This window comes from Eptatretus burgeri, chromosome 2 (assembly GCF_056783735.1).
Source record: "Eptatretus burgeri isolate ZD-2024b chromosome 2, Ebu_testis_v1, whole genome shotgun sequence".
NCBI lineage: Eukaryota > Metazoa > Chordata > Myxini > Myxiniformes > Myxinidae > Eptatretus > Eptatretus burgeri.
Window position 1 is genome coordinate 20855579 of NC_140962.1, and position 15023 is coordinate 20870601.

General features: G+C 42.5%; 2 pseudogenes across 1 annotated transcript in view; one reads left to right on the plus strand and one right to left on the minus strand.

Annotated features, from left to right (window-relative positions):
• Positions 1-15023, plus strand: part of LOC147031549 (protein BTG4-like) — a 102795-nt pseudogene that overhangs the window by 69319 nt on the left and 18453 nt on the right. Inside the window, exon 9 of the transcript XR_015053406.1 lies at positions 14795-14968. The product of XR_015053406.1 is annotated as a protein BTG4-like (transcript). The remainder of the gene's footprint in view (positions 1-14794; positions 14969-15023) is intronic.
• LOC147031550 (signal recognition particle RNA) lies at positions 9710-9850 on the minus strand (annotated as a pseudogene).

Consider the following 15023-nt stretch of genomic DNA (forward strand, 5'->3'; position numbering starts at 1 on the left):
TTCCAATTTCCCAGTTGAAAAAACCAGTAGCTCATATTTGTACCAGTTAAAGTCTTACTGGTTCCAGTTGATACCAGTTGCAATGTACTGGTCCCAGTTGATACCAGTTACAATGTACTGGTCCCAGTTGATACCAGTTAGTTAAATACATGTATTTCAACTGGTAATATATCACTCTATTCCAATTTCCATATTAAAACCAGTAAGAAACCAACTGGCTTTACTGGTACCAGTTGGCTACTGGTTTTCAAGTGGTACCAGTTGACCAGTAAGCTACTGGTCTTTACTGGTTTTTTGACCTGGGCTGCTTGCTGGGTAGAGATGGTGTTACAGTTTTGAGAGACGGCTGTTTATTCTGCTTAATCATGATGATGGCATCCTCTCTCAATCATAGCAGTGAACCACAAGATCTATAGCAATCTCTTTTGTTTCATAACAGTGCTCTGTAACGTGTTCCGAGCACAAAAGTGAACCTTTTGGAGGCCCTTTCCACACTCGGAAATTTCGGACAAACCTCATCCAAATACTGACAAATTTAGGGTCTTTCGGTCATTGGTGGAGCATGAAACCATCTTGGTTTATATTACTGCAACCATCAAGGATGCATTGACTCGGCATATTTGTGGAAAATCAAAAATTATTCGCCGTTTGAGTTCAATCGTATCTCGATATCACCCAGAGAGGGTACAAATCTGGCAGTCGACTTCCAGGTGTGACATCATTGCTAAGAGTAAGCCTGGATGCATCTCAAATGCTCACATTTCCCTGTGGCCCTCATTTGCACAGCCATAAGGAAAAAAAAAGACTGCAGTTCTATGTTTCACCTCCTCCCACAATGCTACTGAGGAAGGGAAGAGGTACCTAATCGTTTGACAATGCCTGTACTTCCGAGCTTGGACCGAAATAATTTGCCATCCATAAAAAGGCAACATTTAAGTATCCAGAATTCACAGTGCTGGGCATGTACCCCATCTCGCTCTACATCCAAAGACAAATCATATTAATCAGAAAAGGCCGCCACATGAAGTACCAGCTCAGGTCAGGTCAGGTACGGGAACATGCACTGGAGAAGCATGTCTCTGCAACCACTTTCCACTGGTACTACATAGCCCAGGAGCTTCACCCTATTTGAACCAGTTCACCGCAGCCTGTGTTTCCACAAATGAAGGTGGATCACAGTTGATTGGAGGGTCAGCAATAGGGATAGTAACACCCCTGACATCCAACTCAACTGCTGGTCGGTCAGCCTGGTACAGCCGCTTAAAGTAACCGGCCCAGCAAGCCTTCGCTTTGATCTCCTCTGTCAAGAGCCCACCACCCTACGCTCTAACTGCAGCACACAGAGGGACGGGCTTGGAGGAACGCAATGCACACGTTCACCTGTCAGCATGATGAGAATCACCTGACCACAGGTGATGCTCTACCCCCTCACAGATTCCTTGAAATAGGCCTCCTTGTCCACCATCAGTGCATGTGCAGTTTTGCACATCAACTGCCTGAACAGGTCAGCTCTGCCATTAAGCCTGGCCCTGTGATTGGTCAATGATATCCAGTGTCGCTTGAGAGACAAAATTCTTCTTTTCCCTCTGGTGAGTTCCAAGACATCCACCAGCAAAATCAAGGATTGTGGTCTTGAAGGCACTCCACAACTTTCCAGGATTCGTCAAAGCACCCAGACTCCCCAAATCCCCACTCTGCTTGTTCACAAACTCCTCAGCTACCCTCTCATCCTTGAGCTTGCTAACATCCAGCCTCAGCTGGGATGGTACCATTCTTCCGGATTTAATTTGCAACTTCAGAGTTGATACAACGAGCCTATGGTTGGTATTGAGGAATTGAGCACTCAGGTAGACCCTGCAGTTCTGGATCATCCTCCAGAGACCATCAACGAGCACCCTTTGCCACACCACCAGCATTGGAATACCAAGTCCAGCGATGAGCTTGTGGGCGCTGAAACCATGAATCATCCACCCTAAATCCATGACTTCTTGCAAAGTCAAGGAACTTAGTGCTATTTTGGTTCACAGTTCCAGACCCATGGGGACCAACACACATATCATAACCATCCCTATCAGTGCCAGTCGATGCATTAAAATTCCTCAAGTCCAGATAGTCTACTGATTTTAGCATTTTGGGTCGAAGTTTGGGTGTCAAAGCTGAATTTTTGGACAGTGACCCGAGAGACCTGTTAGATATCCCACAAGAAAGTCCCGAAGAATCGCATGGGGCTTTTTTCCAAAATTCAAGCTGGCCGCCATACCGCCACTCAAATCATGAAATCGGCATAACTCGTAAACTATTGAACATAGAATGTTGCTTTTGGTGTCTATTCCCATGTTTTCTCCCCCAAATAATCCAATGAAAGCAAAATTAATCATCTCCAGTCATATCTACTTAGCAGAAATCCAATATGGCATTCTGCAATGATGGAAACCTTGTAATGTCTCAGTAACCGATCGATAGACTTAGAAAGGTGCTGTTTGTAATCTATACCCATGTCATGATACTAGGAATCAAATAAGTGTGCAAGTTCCACAAAAACATTTATTGATCATAAAGAAGAACAACATATATGTATGTTAGCTACATTAAATGAGTTCCATAGGGTAGAACAGTGAATATTACCACACAATGTAACTTAGCAAGTGTGAACATGATTCTTCTCCAATGAACTATGGAAGAATGTTCTTGCGTGAGATGTACAAGTTGGCGTAGGAGTGCAATCAATCTACATCATGCCCCATGTCATCATCGAACGCATTGGTACAGGTCAAACCCACACAGTGTCCGCACATAGCAGTGCATGCCTCGTTAGCCTTCCTACACCTACAAGCTGAATTCTGTTTGCAACCCGCTACACAGTTCCAATATATGATGTTTAGCAGTCGCTCTGGAGCAGCAGAACGGTCGGAACCGATAGGGAACAGATTGCCAGCGAACAGATCATTGCCATACCAGGACTGGACTTGCAGGAACACATGGAAGGAGTGCATCTTAGCAGAACTGCTTGTTGGAGGGAGGGTGCTAAGTTTGGTTGTAGATGATAGACTCTTGCGAGCGATCATCTGCTTGAGGTGGAAGTATCTAGCTTTATTAAGACTTTTGAATTGTTTCACGTTGTACAACATCATCATCAATTTCTCTCCGGCTTCAGCAATGCAAGCTTTGTCACTTTCCTTGCTGTTGAAGGTGGCGAGGTTAGAGCGGAACTCTTCGCTGCATTTTGCGAGCATGAGGGGCTTCTTCTTGCCCTTGCTAAAAGGAGCACTGGTGGTATCGCAACCCGTCATCGCATGCAGCGGCAGCAGGACATCGCAGAGCTCATGCCCCAGGTCTGTCTTAACCTTCTTAATATTGATGAATTTAGATGACTTGCCGGGCTGTGGTTGTACCAAAACGACCTCCTCTCTCTTCAACGTTGCCAACAGGATAACAAGAACATCGGTGTCACGAGACACCACATGAGTTGGTCCACTTCCTGTCTCAGCAGCAGCCATGGCCATCGAGAGACTTGACGTTGTGGTCAGCATTGTCAAAGACAAACTGAACAAATGCATCATCATTCGTAGGGAATAGGGATGAATCATAAAGAGCTGACGACTGATATCTCCTGGCCTCCTCATATGAGCAACAGAAGCCAAAAGCTTGAAACATGTTTATGAGATTCTCTGAGTCATATTTCCTGTGCAGATATACACCTCGACTTATTAGCAATGGGGACAGGAAAGAACTGGGGTGTGTGGCTGATATGATAGCTTGTTCAATCGCAACGCTCTTACGCTGAGTCAGTGTAGTATTTTGGGCATGGTGACCTCGCTGAGATATGATTCTCTCAACTAGACTATGGAGTGTCTGAGGAACTGCCTTTTGCAGAGAATTAAGTTGTAGAGAACGAGGGGAGGGGTACACATCACATTCACAAGGCATGGAACGGATGTCCGCAGACACTATTTCAGCGACTGTTCTAGCCATGCACTGTGTCTCAGACTGAGGATCAGGATTCCTGTCATCGTGCCAAGACTTGTTTACGATTGCACTAAAAGCTGTGCGAAATGTCAATAAATCGGGTTTGCTTGCGAATGATGTAACAACCAAGCTGTCACCAAAATGCTCCTTCAGTTTATGTTCAAGATGCTTTCTGGTATATACTTCAGCCTCATCATGCATGTTCTCTTTCATTATCTCTTCCAACTCACTTATCGAATACTGGCACTCCGAGTTGTCTTTGAGAAAGTCACAGAGGAAGTCGAAGGCTTTCTTCTTGTCCTCAATGTGCTCTGAGCATGGTTTCTTAGTTCGAAAGAAATTGAGACGACAACAATTATGGTACTTGGCCTCGGCTGCGGGAAGATCTATGGTTGTGGCTATATGACACAGCACCTTTCTGCCAATTTCATCATTTCGATCTTCAGCATGTGTCTTGATCTTCTGGATGAATGGTAATTTTTCACATCTGCACACTCTATCAACGTCTTTGTTGGTAACCTTCTTCGTTCTGTTTTCATTTTCCTCCTCACCACAAATCAGACAGTCCTTGGTTATGTCAAATTTACTTGAATGCTGTTCAGTAGAACAAAGAAAGAGGGTTTCAATGTTATCACCATAGGGGCTTAGATTCTTCGTATGGGAAATGATAGTGTTCTTTTGAGTATAAACCTTCCTACAGGACACATGAACTATGAGTGGCTGGGCAGTGCTGAGATACTGGTCTCTGCCGTCTTCTCTCTGGCGACTGGCATCAACAATTGTAGACCTCGCCTTGGCCCCGACCTGTACGGTTTCTCCATCGGGTTGAAATTCAGAGGGAGATTCAGCAACAAACTCCGGGCACAGCGCACAGCGACTCGACATGGCGCCTGAAGTAAAGAAATAGGTGTGAAGATTAGAAGATAATTTCAAGCCCTTGCAGAGCTCTGCAATCGATACAAATAGTTTTGCTCTAAACCCGTCTCAAAACATGTCTTATCATGTGCTATCCAAATCGCAATACGTTACTTCTTTGAAAAAAAAAATCGAATTTCCTGCGTAGGCCTCGATTTCTGTGTGCGGAATTCCCTCCGCGATGCGGTATAAAATAAATGCATGACCGACGTGGGACGTTGTGAAATAAATTGACCGATCGATTAATTCAGCCGACGACGGCTGCGGCGAGAAATGATGAACCCAAAGAACGGAATTCCCGATCAACAACTAGTTTCGTTTTAGGGATGCTATGTACCTCGGACCATATAGCCATCTACCTATGTCTACGGTTCCTGATCGGCCTTCATTTTCCTGATCGGCCACACAGAATAGTGTCAACCTCGTTCCAAGGGTATGAAAGAGAATACAATACCGTTTTCGTCTCTTCTTCTCACAATAAAGATGATATTTTAGGTCGTCCTCTCAGTGGCGAGGCAAAGTTTTCCTGATATCGGTCATCTTTGATTGCGATGTTTCGTTTTCGTTTTACAAGGTTTCGGTTTCATTTCCCTCACTTCAACCACCCATAGGCGGCAGCACTGCAGTTAGGGCTTGTTTATTTCCACAGTTGAGCCAGAAAATGTCGTCCAACATCAAAAAATATTACTCCACGAAGAAACGGACATTCATTTCAGAAATTTGGAAAAATTACAATGCGGGATGGGACGCCATATTGGATTTATGATGAGAAAAATATGGCTGGAGGTGATTAATTTTGCTTCCATTGGATTCCTTGGGTCACAAAACATGGAAGTAGACACCAAAAGCAACATCCTATGTTCAATAGTTTTCTAGCTATGCCGATTTCATGATTTGAGAGGCGATGTGACGGCCATCTTGAATTTTGGAAAAACGCCCCATGGGATTCTTCGGGACTTTTTTGTGGGATATCTAACAGGTCTCCCAGGTCAGTGTGCAAAAATTCAGCTTTGACACCCAAACTTCGACCTTTTCGACTTTTACCGGCTAATATTGTCAGACTAAGAAGAGTATCTCGCCTGGGGCACTGATCAACCACAGAATCGAGCACATGCATCCTTTACGGCAAGATCACTCGCCTCAGTCGGAGCATGTACAGAGACCAGGGAAACAACACCCAAGGAGTGACGAATCCTTCATTTCATAATACTCTCATTGGCAGATGTTACATCAATTATCATTGGAGTCAGCTTCTTGGACACAGCTACAGCAACTCCTTGGGCATGGTAACAATCAGAGTGACCAGAGCAATAGTAGGTGTAACCACCTGCCATGATCTCGCTACTATCCAGTCTCCGAATCTCAGAGCTTGCAACACCGATGTTCAAACACTTGAGCTCAGGTGATAATAGAGACAGGTTATCATTCTCTTTTTGGGATAGGACATTCCAGGCACTTCCTTGCACCCAGTACTTTTGGCCCCCCGGCATTGAAGATTTCACCATGGTCCATCCTGATTGTAGTCCCATTAGGGATATGGGAGACAGTGCCATCTTCCCCTGTCCATATCTGACTCGGCTGGTCCATATGCCAAGGCTGTTATGGACGAACCATACTGGCCTTCGGATGTCCACGGAGCAACTAAACCAAATCTTGACATCGTAATCACTCATGTCCTCGTTGTCTCGGTAGACAGTTACAACTTTCCCCTGAGTCTCTCAGAGAGCCTCGACCACCCAGTCAGCCATTAATCAAGCTGACTGAGCGGTAGCCCACCAGTGCCAGAACTCGGCAAATGCCGTCAAAATATGGGCAAGAGAGATCAGGCAGTAGAAGTCTTCAGCCTTGAACCCTAGAACCCCCAACAATACGTTCTTGCCGAAAGTCTCCCTTGCCAGGACAGTGGACTTTGGTAGGAATTAAAACTGCATGTAGTTATGGCACCTGTTCGCCATGCTGGGGTTCTGGGAGAAAAGACAACACTAGGGGGGAGGGCGGAAGGTAGGGAGGGGCACGCCAAAGGGGAGCACAATGCTTCCCTCCTCGCTGGTGGACAAAGTGGGAGAGGAAGGCCGGAGAAAGAAAGGATATGGAAAGAGAAACAAGCAAGCAGGGCAAACAAAGCGAAACATAAAAAGTAATCGAACAAACAAACAAAAAATTGACAGGAAAAGACAAACAAACAAAAAACACAACAAAACAAGAACAGTACATACCAAAAAAAGTATCTGATCAGAGCCAGATCAAATACTCTAAAAAAGGGACATGTTGCTTCTTTGCTTGACGCTTAGCATTTATAATGGATAGAGCACTGACATGCAACTCTTGTCCTTAGTGCACACTTTGATGGGTGTAATGGCCTCCTCCTGCATTGAAGTTCCTTGTAAAGAAATATATATTAATGTTCTTGGTGGAAAATTTGCATTATTTTTTATTACATATTCATTCTGGCCAGTTCATAAACAATTGCATTGGGTACTTCTAATATCTAGTGAGTTGTTTTTTTGTTTCAAGGTACTGAAGATTAATTATTACAACTCACATGTCTGCAATTCAGAATCAATATATAGGATGATGCAGAGAAATGGGAGATGTTCAAAACCGAGCTCCGCTATGCCAACATGATTGCAACTTTTTTTGACTGATCAACTAGCTACTAGGTTTCCTCAATTTAATGAGGCCAGTTGGTTTCAACAAGATGGTGCGACGTCTCATACCGTCAAGGGTGTCAATGGCTGCCGTACGACTACTTTATCATAACCACATCATCTGCAGGGATAGTGACATTACTTGGCCTCCAAGGTCCCCGGACCTGTCAGCAAGTGACTTTTTTTATTGGGGGCACTTAAAAAGCAAAGTGTATGCTCATCGCCCACACAATATTGAAGAGCTGAAAGAAAGACTTCTTTTAAAAATTCCTGGAATTTCTTTGGAGATGCTATGCCGTGTCATGGGAAGCATACGTAGAAGACTAGAGGAATGTCTGTGCAGAGACGGAGGTGACCTCGAGGATGCGATCTTCAAAAAATAAATGTCATGCTATGTACTTTAAGATGGCATATTTATAATTGGACAAATACACAATGTTTATTTAATGACTGAGTTTTTGAAATCTCCCGTTTCGCTGCCCCACGCTGTATTATGTATTTTTTTTTCAGTGGAAAATGTTTCATATTCATCATGACAAGTTCATATACAGTCGATGGTTGTATTTCATGCGTCATAATAATGTGCAATTTGTATTTTGATAAAACAAAAATCAAATTAATTTGTTGCTTTTATGACATTTTTTTTTTCAGTTTCAGATCATTAGTTGATATATCATCTGGCCAGTGGCAGCCCACATTGCAGTTTCGTATTCAAGCATCAGTCTGTAAATATAATGATTTGACCAAGATCGAACAAAATAGTGCAGACATGAAGCAAATGAGCGATGCTGGCCAACTCTGCTTTCTCAATCACAAGCTTCAAATTATTTACTTTTTCGTCTTCGTACAATGTCTCTTTAATACCTGAATTTCAATCCTTTTTCATATTGAAGCCATTATGTGAGCCTACAAATGGTAAAACAAACAAACAAAAACAACCTTCGGTGGTAGAGGTAACAAGATCCAATCACGGCCCTCACCTGTAATTGGATGGAATAACCAATCAGCTCTGACGTAATCAATTACCCCCAGGTGGCAAGGATTTCAATAAATTAGCCCCCATGCTCTTCCAGCCAAAAAAGCTGCATAAAGCAACCAAGAAAAGCTACACAATGTAAGCACTTTGCTGTTTCAAACCCTACCTTTTTGGGTGGGTTGCCTTTGCCTTCTCAGCGGTAGTCAGGGTACCATTGTTAACTTTTACTCCATTTGAGACAGACAATGTGGGATATTTAACTTCCACCAGCTAATCCGAGCAGATTTGGCACCCGGCTGAAGGTCCATCCAACGGACGAAGCACTTGATGATGCCAACACCCTGTCTGAAAAGTACCAGAGTTTTTGTCAAGTTGGGAATCGAACCCGACCAAGGCAAAAAGTTAAGTATACTACCTCTGTGCACCATCCTGTCAGCTAACTTGGAAGCAATATTAATGTACAAATAATAATAATAATAATAAGAAATAAAAACAACCAGGAATTTCACTCAAATAAACTAATTGTTTACGGTGTGTTGTGATTAATTACCACACATGGTTTTACTTAACCACCTAACCACCTGCGGAAAATACTCCAACTTAGCCTCATACAAAACACAACCGTATAGTACACAATTACAGCATTGGATGCACCGTATGTATGTGTGTGTATATGTATATGTATAATACGATATAGCACTGTATCACACTATATTTGTACTATACTGTAGTATTATAGCACTGTATTCTGCTTTATATTCTGTACTACCGGACGACAACACTATCGACCGTATATGGCTGGCACTGTAGCACTCACTCTACTATGAACAAAAATAATTATTTTTTAACCTAGAGCAAAACAATATACTTGCTGTATTATGCTAAACTATGTCTTTGAAAACTTTACGAGTAGACGATAGTAAATTTTACTCAACACAGTGGGCCAGAACGTCAACCAGACGGGATGCGTCATCTACTGTATATGTAATGGAGCAAGTGTATGTGCAGCCCCAAACCTACTTGATTGTTACTTAATCACATACTGTTTGACCTTCAGTTTCACTGTTGTTGTTCATCTTTCGGCTGCTCCCGTTAGGGGTCGCCACAGCGGATCATCCGTTATTATCCGCATACTGATTTGGCATAGGTTTTACGCCAGATGCCCTTCCTGACGCAACCCTGGTCGCCTCTTACGACACAGGGATAAGGATTGGGTTTCGCCATGATTCCGGGCTGCCCTACACCCTCTCATAGCGCGTCCCAGTGCAGAGCCCCCGTCATCAAGCGATCCTCCAACCCAAGCCTCCGAGTAGCCGGATTACAGGCGCACGCCACTACGCCCGGTGTTCAGTTTCACTGTGACTATGTCTATTAATTACGTACTATTGAAACGTACCTTTCAAACCTTTTGACCCTTCAAACTTCTGAAACAACTTAGACCTTTGAAGACCCTTTAGACCCTGTAGACCCTGTTAGACCCCTTATACTATGTAGATCCTATATATCCCGTTTAATCTAACCCTTATACACTTTATAAATCTAAGATCCCTAAGACCCTCTGGACCCCGTTAGAGAGTTCAGAAATCTTTTACCCCAAAGATCCCCAAACACTTAAGACACTTTTAGACCCATTCGCCTTTGAGAGTCCTTATACCGTAACACCCTTTAGACGTGTTTAGACTGCTTGGATGCATTACCATTTAGAGCTTTGGTCTACTTACACCTCTTTAGACACCGTAGATCCTTTAGACCCCTCAGACATTTATATCCTTTGGAGATTCGACCCTTTCGACCAGAACTACTATTGGAACGTACCCTTTCGAGTAGACCTTCTGGAACCTTTTAGCCGCACGCCACACAAACATCTATACGGTACGGTGCAGTCTGAGGGTCTTCATCAAACAAAATATATTCTTGCAAAACACACACTATACCTTTATTTTTCAGCAATCTTATATTTTGTTTATCTTACCAAAACGAAGTTTTTGCAAGATATGTTAGTCAGCTTGTATGTTTTTTTTATTTTTTGTTTGTCTGTAATCACATATAAAAAATTCTGCAGAGCAGTTATCATTGGAAATTTTTGTAACGTCGCATATCAGAGGCCTTTCGAGGTCCCTTTCAGCGCATAAAAATTTGAAGGTCAAAGTCAAAGGTCAAGGTCACTTTGTCGCAAATCAGGGGAGTCGACGAAACCCTTATTTTTTGAGTAATTTTGATCGGATCGTCTTCAAACTTCATGGGAATATAGTTCATGGTCTGGCGCTCAGATGATTAATTTTTGGTGGCGATTGGCCTTGACCTTCATGGTTAGCACCTCAGGTCAAACATATTTGACCCCATGGTCAAATTTTCAAGCTTTAGGAACCATATCGTGTAGTACCTCAAATTGAACACCTCGATGAGTGCTTTCTGGATATGTCAAGCTTGAGACATTATGACGTCATTTGGTGACGTTATGAGGCAAAAGCATATTTTTCATGGTTACTCTGTAGAACGATTCTCATCGGAATCTCTCGTCGGCAGATATTCCTCAAGGAGTCACTCCTGGTGGATAGCAGGACCTGTTCATCTCAGTGTGACCTTAAAGAAGTCACACGTGGTCACCTTTTGGCAAGATACGGGTCACCCTGCGGGTGACATTGGTTTATTTGTTTGTTTGTTTGTTTGTTTGTTTATTTGTTTATTTATTTATTTGTTTGTTTGTTTATTTATTTATTTGTTAATTGCCGGAATCCTTTGGATTTCGGCAATTATGTTGGTCGGTTGTGTGTGTCATTCTGTGTCTGTCTGTCTATTGGATTCGCTATATATGCTAGATATCCCTTATTGTCGGGTTTTCCGTGTGTGTGTGTGTGTGTGTGTGTGTGTGTGTGTGTGTGTGTGTGTGTGTGTGTGTGTGTGCAACGCGAGGCTCCACAGCGCAAACCGGCGAACCGATTTCGATGAAACTTTGCCAACAGGTGGAATATATACTGGGAATGTGCGCGTTTGAATTTCGTTGCCGAGCAACCACCCGTTGCTGTGCAGCGGCCGAAAAACCGCGTGCATTATTTTCAATACTTGTCCTTCAGTTTTGAATGTAGAGAAACGAGACTTCGGAATTAAACACTTCGAGATATTTAGAACATTTTACTCGAGCCAATTTTTGATTGAGGTTTTATTTTTCAAATGGTAGTCCTTCAAAAATCGGGTGTCTATTTACCGTCATTTAAGGTGTGTATACAGTGTTTGTAAGGAACTACACCGTCGTTCCACCTTTTTATTTATTTACCGAAAACGATTCCACGACCCACACATCACCTCCAATTATTTATTATTTAAAGTGGGAGTGGCGTAGGAAAGTGGGCGTGGCTTATGAAAAATATTGTGTGGCTCAGGAGGTGTGGTCAAACAAGAGCGTTGAGAGAAGTTTATCGTGTGTGTGTGCGTGTGCGTGTGCGTGTGCGTGTGCGTGTGCGTGTGTGTGCAACGCGAGGCTCCACAGCACAAACCAGCAAACCGATTATTTTTCAAATGGTAGTCCTTCAAAAATAGGGTGTCTATTTACCGTCATTTTTATGAGGAGTGCCAGTTGGCAAAATACGCAAGAGGAAAAATCTTTCCAGGCAGAGGAACAATTGAATGTGAACCAATACGTCTAGGCAATGAATCTTCGTCGGTGGATCGGTCAGAATGAAAAGCATCCTATCCAGCGCTTCGATCCTTGCGAATCCCTCGTCGCCTACTGGCCTGTCTGTTTGTTTGTCTGTTTGTTTACCCTGTAGCAGCCACACCGTTTCAGCGATCATGACCAAACTGGGTACAGACGTTAGCCATGGTCCAACTTAGACACTTGTCGTTTTTGGTGAATCTAGGTCAAAGGTCAAGGTCAAGGTCACCGAAAAACCGAAATTCTTATTTTCGCAGTAACGTCCGCTAAAATGGTCGTATCGACTTCAAACCAAATCCAAAATGTGCATCTTCCAATTCTGCATCAAACCACATGTCTCATTGGGGTGTCACACCAACACCCTTCTTAGCGGTCGGGGGTCGAATGTCAGGATGGTCAGGTCAAAACTTTCAAATTGCGATAAAAACGCCATTTCAAGTCCGATTGACTTCCAAGTCATGATCATGACCAAACTAAGTGCTATAACTCATTAAACAGTAGAACTATCGACTTGTAAGAACCAAATTGATTTCCAGGTTTTTGTGTTTTCAGAGATCATGGATATATGACAAAGTTATTCTGGAAATTCCTTGCTCAACGAGCAATTTCATTTATTTGTTTGTTAACCTCCACCATCGAAGATGGACGGAGGTTACTGTTTTCACCCCTGTCTGTTTGTTTGTTTGTTTGTTTGTGAACAGTATTACGGAAAAACTCCTTGATGGATTTCGACGAAACTTGGTGGGGGATTAGGTATGGTCCAACGATCATGCCATTAAATTTTGGACCTGGTCCAAAATCCAATATGGCCGCTACGGCGGCCATTTTGAAAAAATATTTGAATTTTTGTTTTTGCATTTCTACATGTTTTAAGTGATTTCCACCCCCCCCAAAAAAAAAATTCTTAGAGAAAAAAACCAGAAAATTTTGCAACTTTTTTTTCAAAAAAATTTGGATTTTTTTTTTTTTCCGCATTTCTACATGCACGTCGATCTAGTTTAATTTATTCAATCATGGTTCCGTAGAGTGTGATCTGTTTTGGCCATTTTGAAAAAAATATTTGATTTTTTTTTGCATTTCTACATGTTTTAAGTGATTTCCAACCCCCAAAAAATTAAAAAATTGTTGGAGAAAAAAAAGAAAAAAAAACTTAAAAAATTTTGCAACTTTTTTTTCAACAAAATTTCGATTTTTTTTTTTTGCATTTTTTCATGTTATAAGTGATTTCCAACAAAAAACATGCCAAAATTATAATTGCGGCTGATTTTGGAACTTCAGGTGGATATACCCACGTAAAATCAATTTCTGTCTCAAGGAATCTAATTATGACGAATGAATTGAGTATGTAAAAGTTAAAAGTAAAAGGGAAAGTTGCAAACTATAACTCTGTGAGCACTGTTGACGTCAAATTGAATGAATGGGATATCAGGTTCACTTGAGTGACCGAGCAGTATTGGCGGCAGAGGTTTTGCCCTCGACCGAGTGCTCCCCCTCTAGTTTATTTATTTATATGTTTGTTTGTTTGTTTATTAATTAATTTATATGTTTCTTTCTTTCTTTCTTTCCTCCCACTGAGAGGGAGGGTGGGTACTCTACTGGTAATTAATAATGACACGATATTTTAAAATTTATGTATAACCATCAATCGTAACCAACCAAGTGAGTGTTTTGATGTTGCAAAGCGTCAAATTCCTCCACCGTGATGTAAATGGCCGAAATGAACAAAAACACAAAATTTAAAAAAACCAAAAGAAGAAAGAAATATGAATAAAAAGAAAGAGAAAGTAATGAAGCAAAGAAAGGTAAAAGTTAACACAGGCGCATTTACCCTGGACTAGCCAAGCCCTCGTTGGATTAATTAGCTGTTTAAATAATTTTATATCGGTTGTTGAACAAGTCCATGACCAAACAGCTTGCAAAGCGCTCACCAAGCCCATTAAGCACTCAAGCAATCACTTGCAAGCGATAGGTAAGTTGCAAGGGAGTGGTAAGTTGGTAAGGAACGGCCGGCTTGGCAAGCGATAACAAGCGATGGCAAGCGATAACAAGCGATGGCAAGCGATGGCAAGCGATAACAAGCTTATTGCGAACAGGACACACCCGAGAAGTCCAATCAGCCTGATTAATGTTCCCTTTAAATACAGCTGGAAATTGTGTTCAATCAGAGGACTTTATACATGTTTTAACTTCACCGAAACCGAGTGTTCGCCTGAAAGCTGCTGGAGAGAGATTTCCCTTCGGAGGGTTTTTAAAGAATAATTTTATTTATTTATTTATTAAAGAAAACCTTTAAATTATATGTAATACATACAGTTAACATCTATCCCAAAGAAACACGTAAAGGTGATTAGGTAAGTTTGAAAAGTGTGTCTTTATTCTACTCATTACTCACTTACTCTCGACTCTCCCTATGCTGAAGTGTGCCGTCCATCGGATGCACGTTCACCTGGGACAAGGTGGACCATTTGTGGCGGTGGTCGTGTTGGCCACACCTTGGTGCACTGGGACGGAAATGCCATATAAGGACTTGATATAAATCGCCTTGATGTGTATTATATGTGAGGTTGTTTTTTTTTTGGTAAATCCGTCTGATTGAGCTTGGTTGTGGCTTTGTGGTGCTCATTGTGGTTGTTGCAGGATGCGGGAGGAAATCGCTGCGGCAGTGTTCTTTGTGTCGAGGTTGTTGCGTCGTGGGGATACCTTCCCACTTGCACTGGTCGGAGACTTCATCACCGAACTGACTGCGCGGCTGCTTGTCAAGTACCGGCGACATTGGTACCCGGAGCATCCAAGCCGTGGCCAGGCTTTCAGGTGAGATGACTCGTTTCGCTCACCTGGGACGGACTTCTTGGGAGTTTAGAGTCCG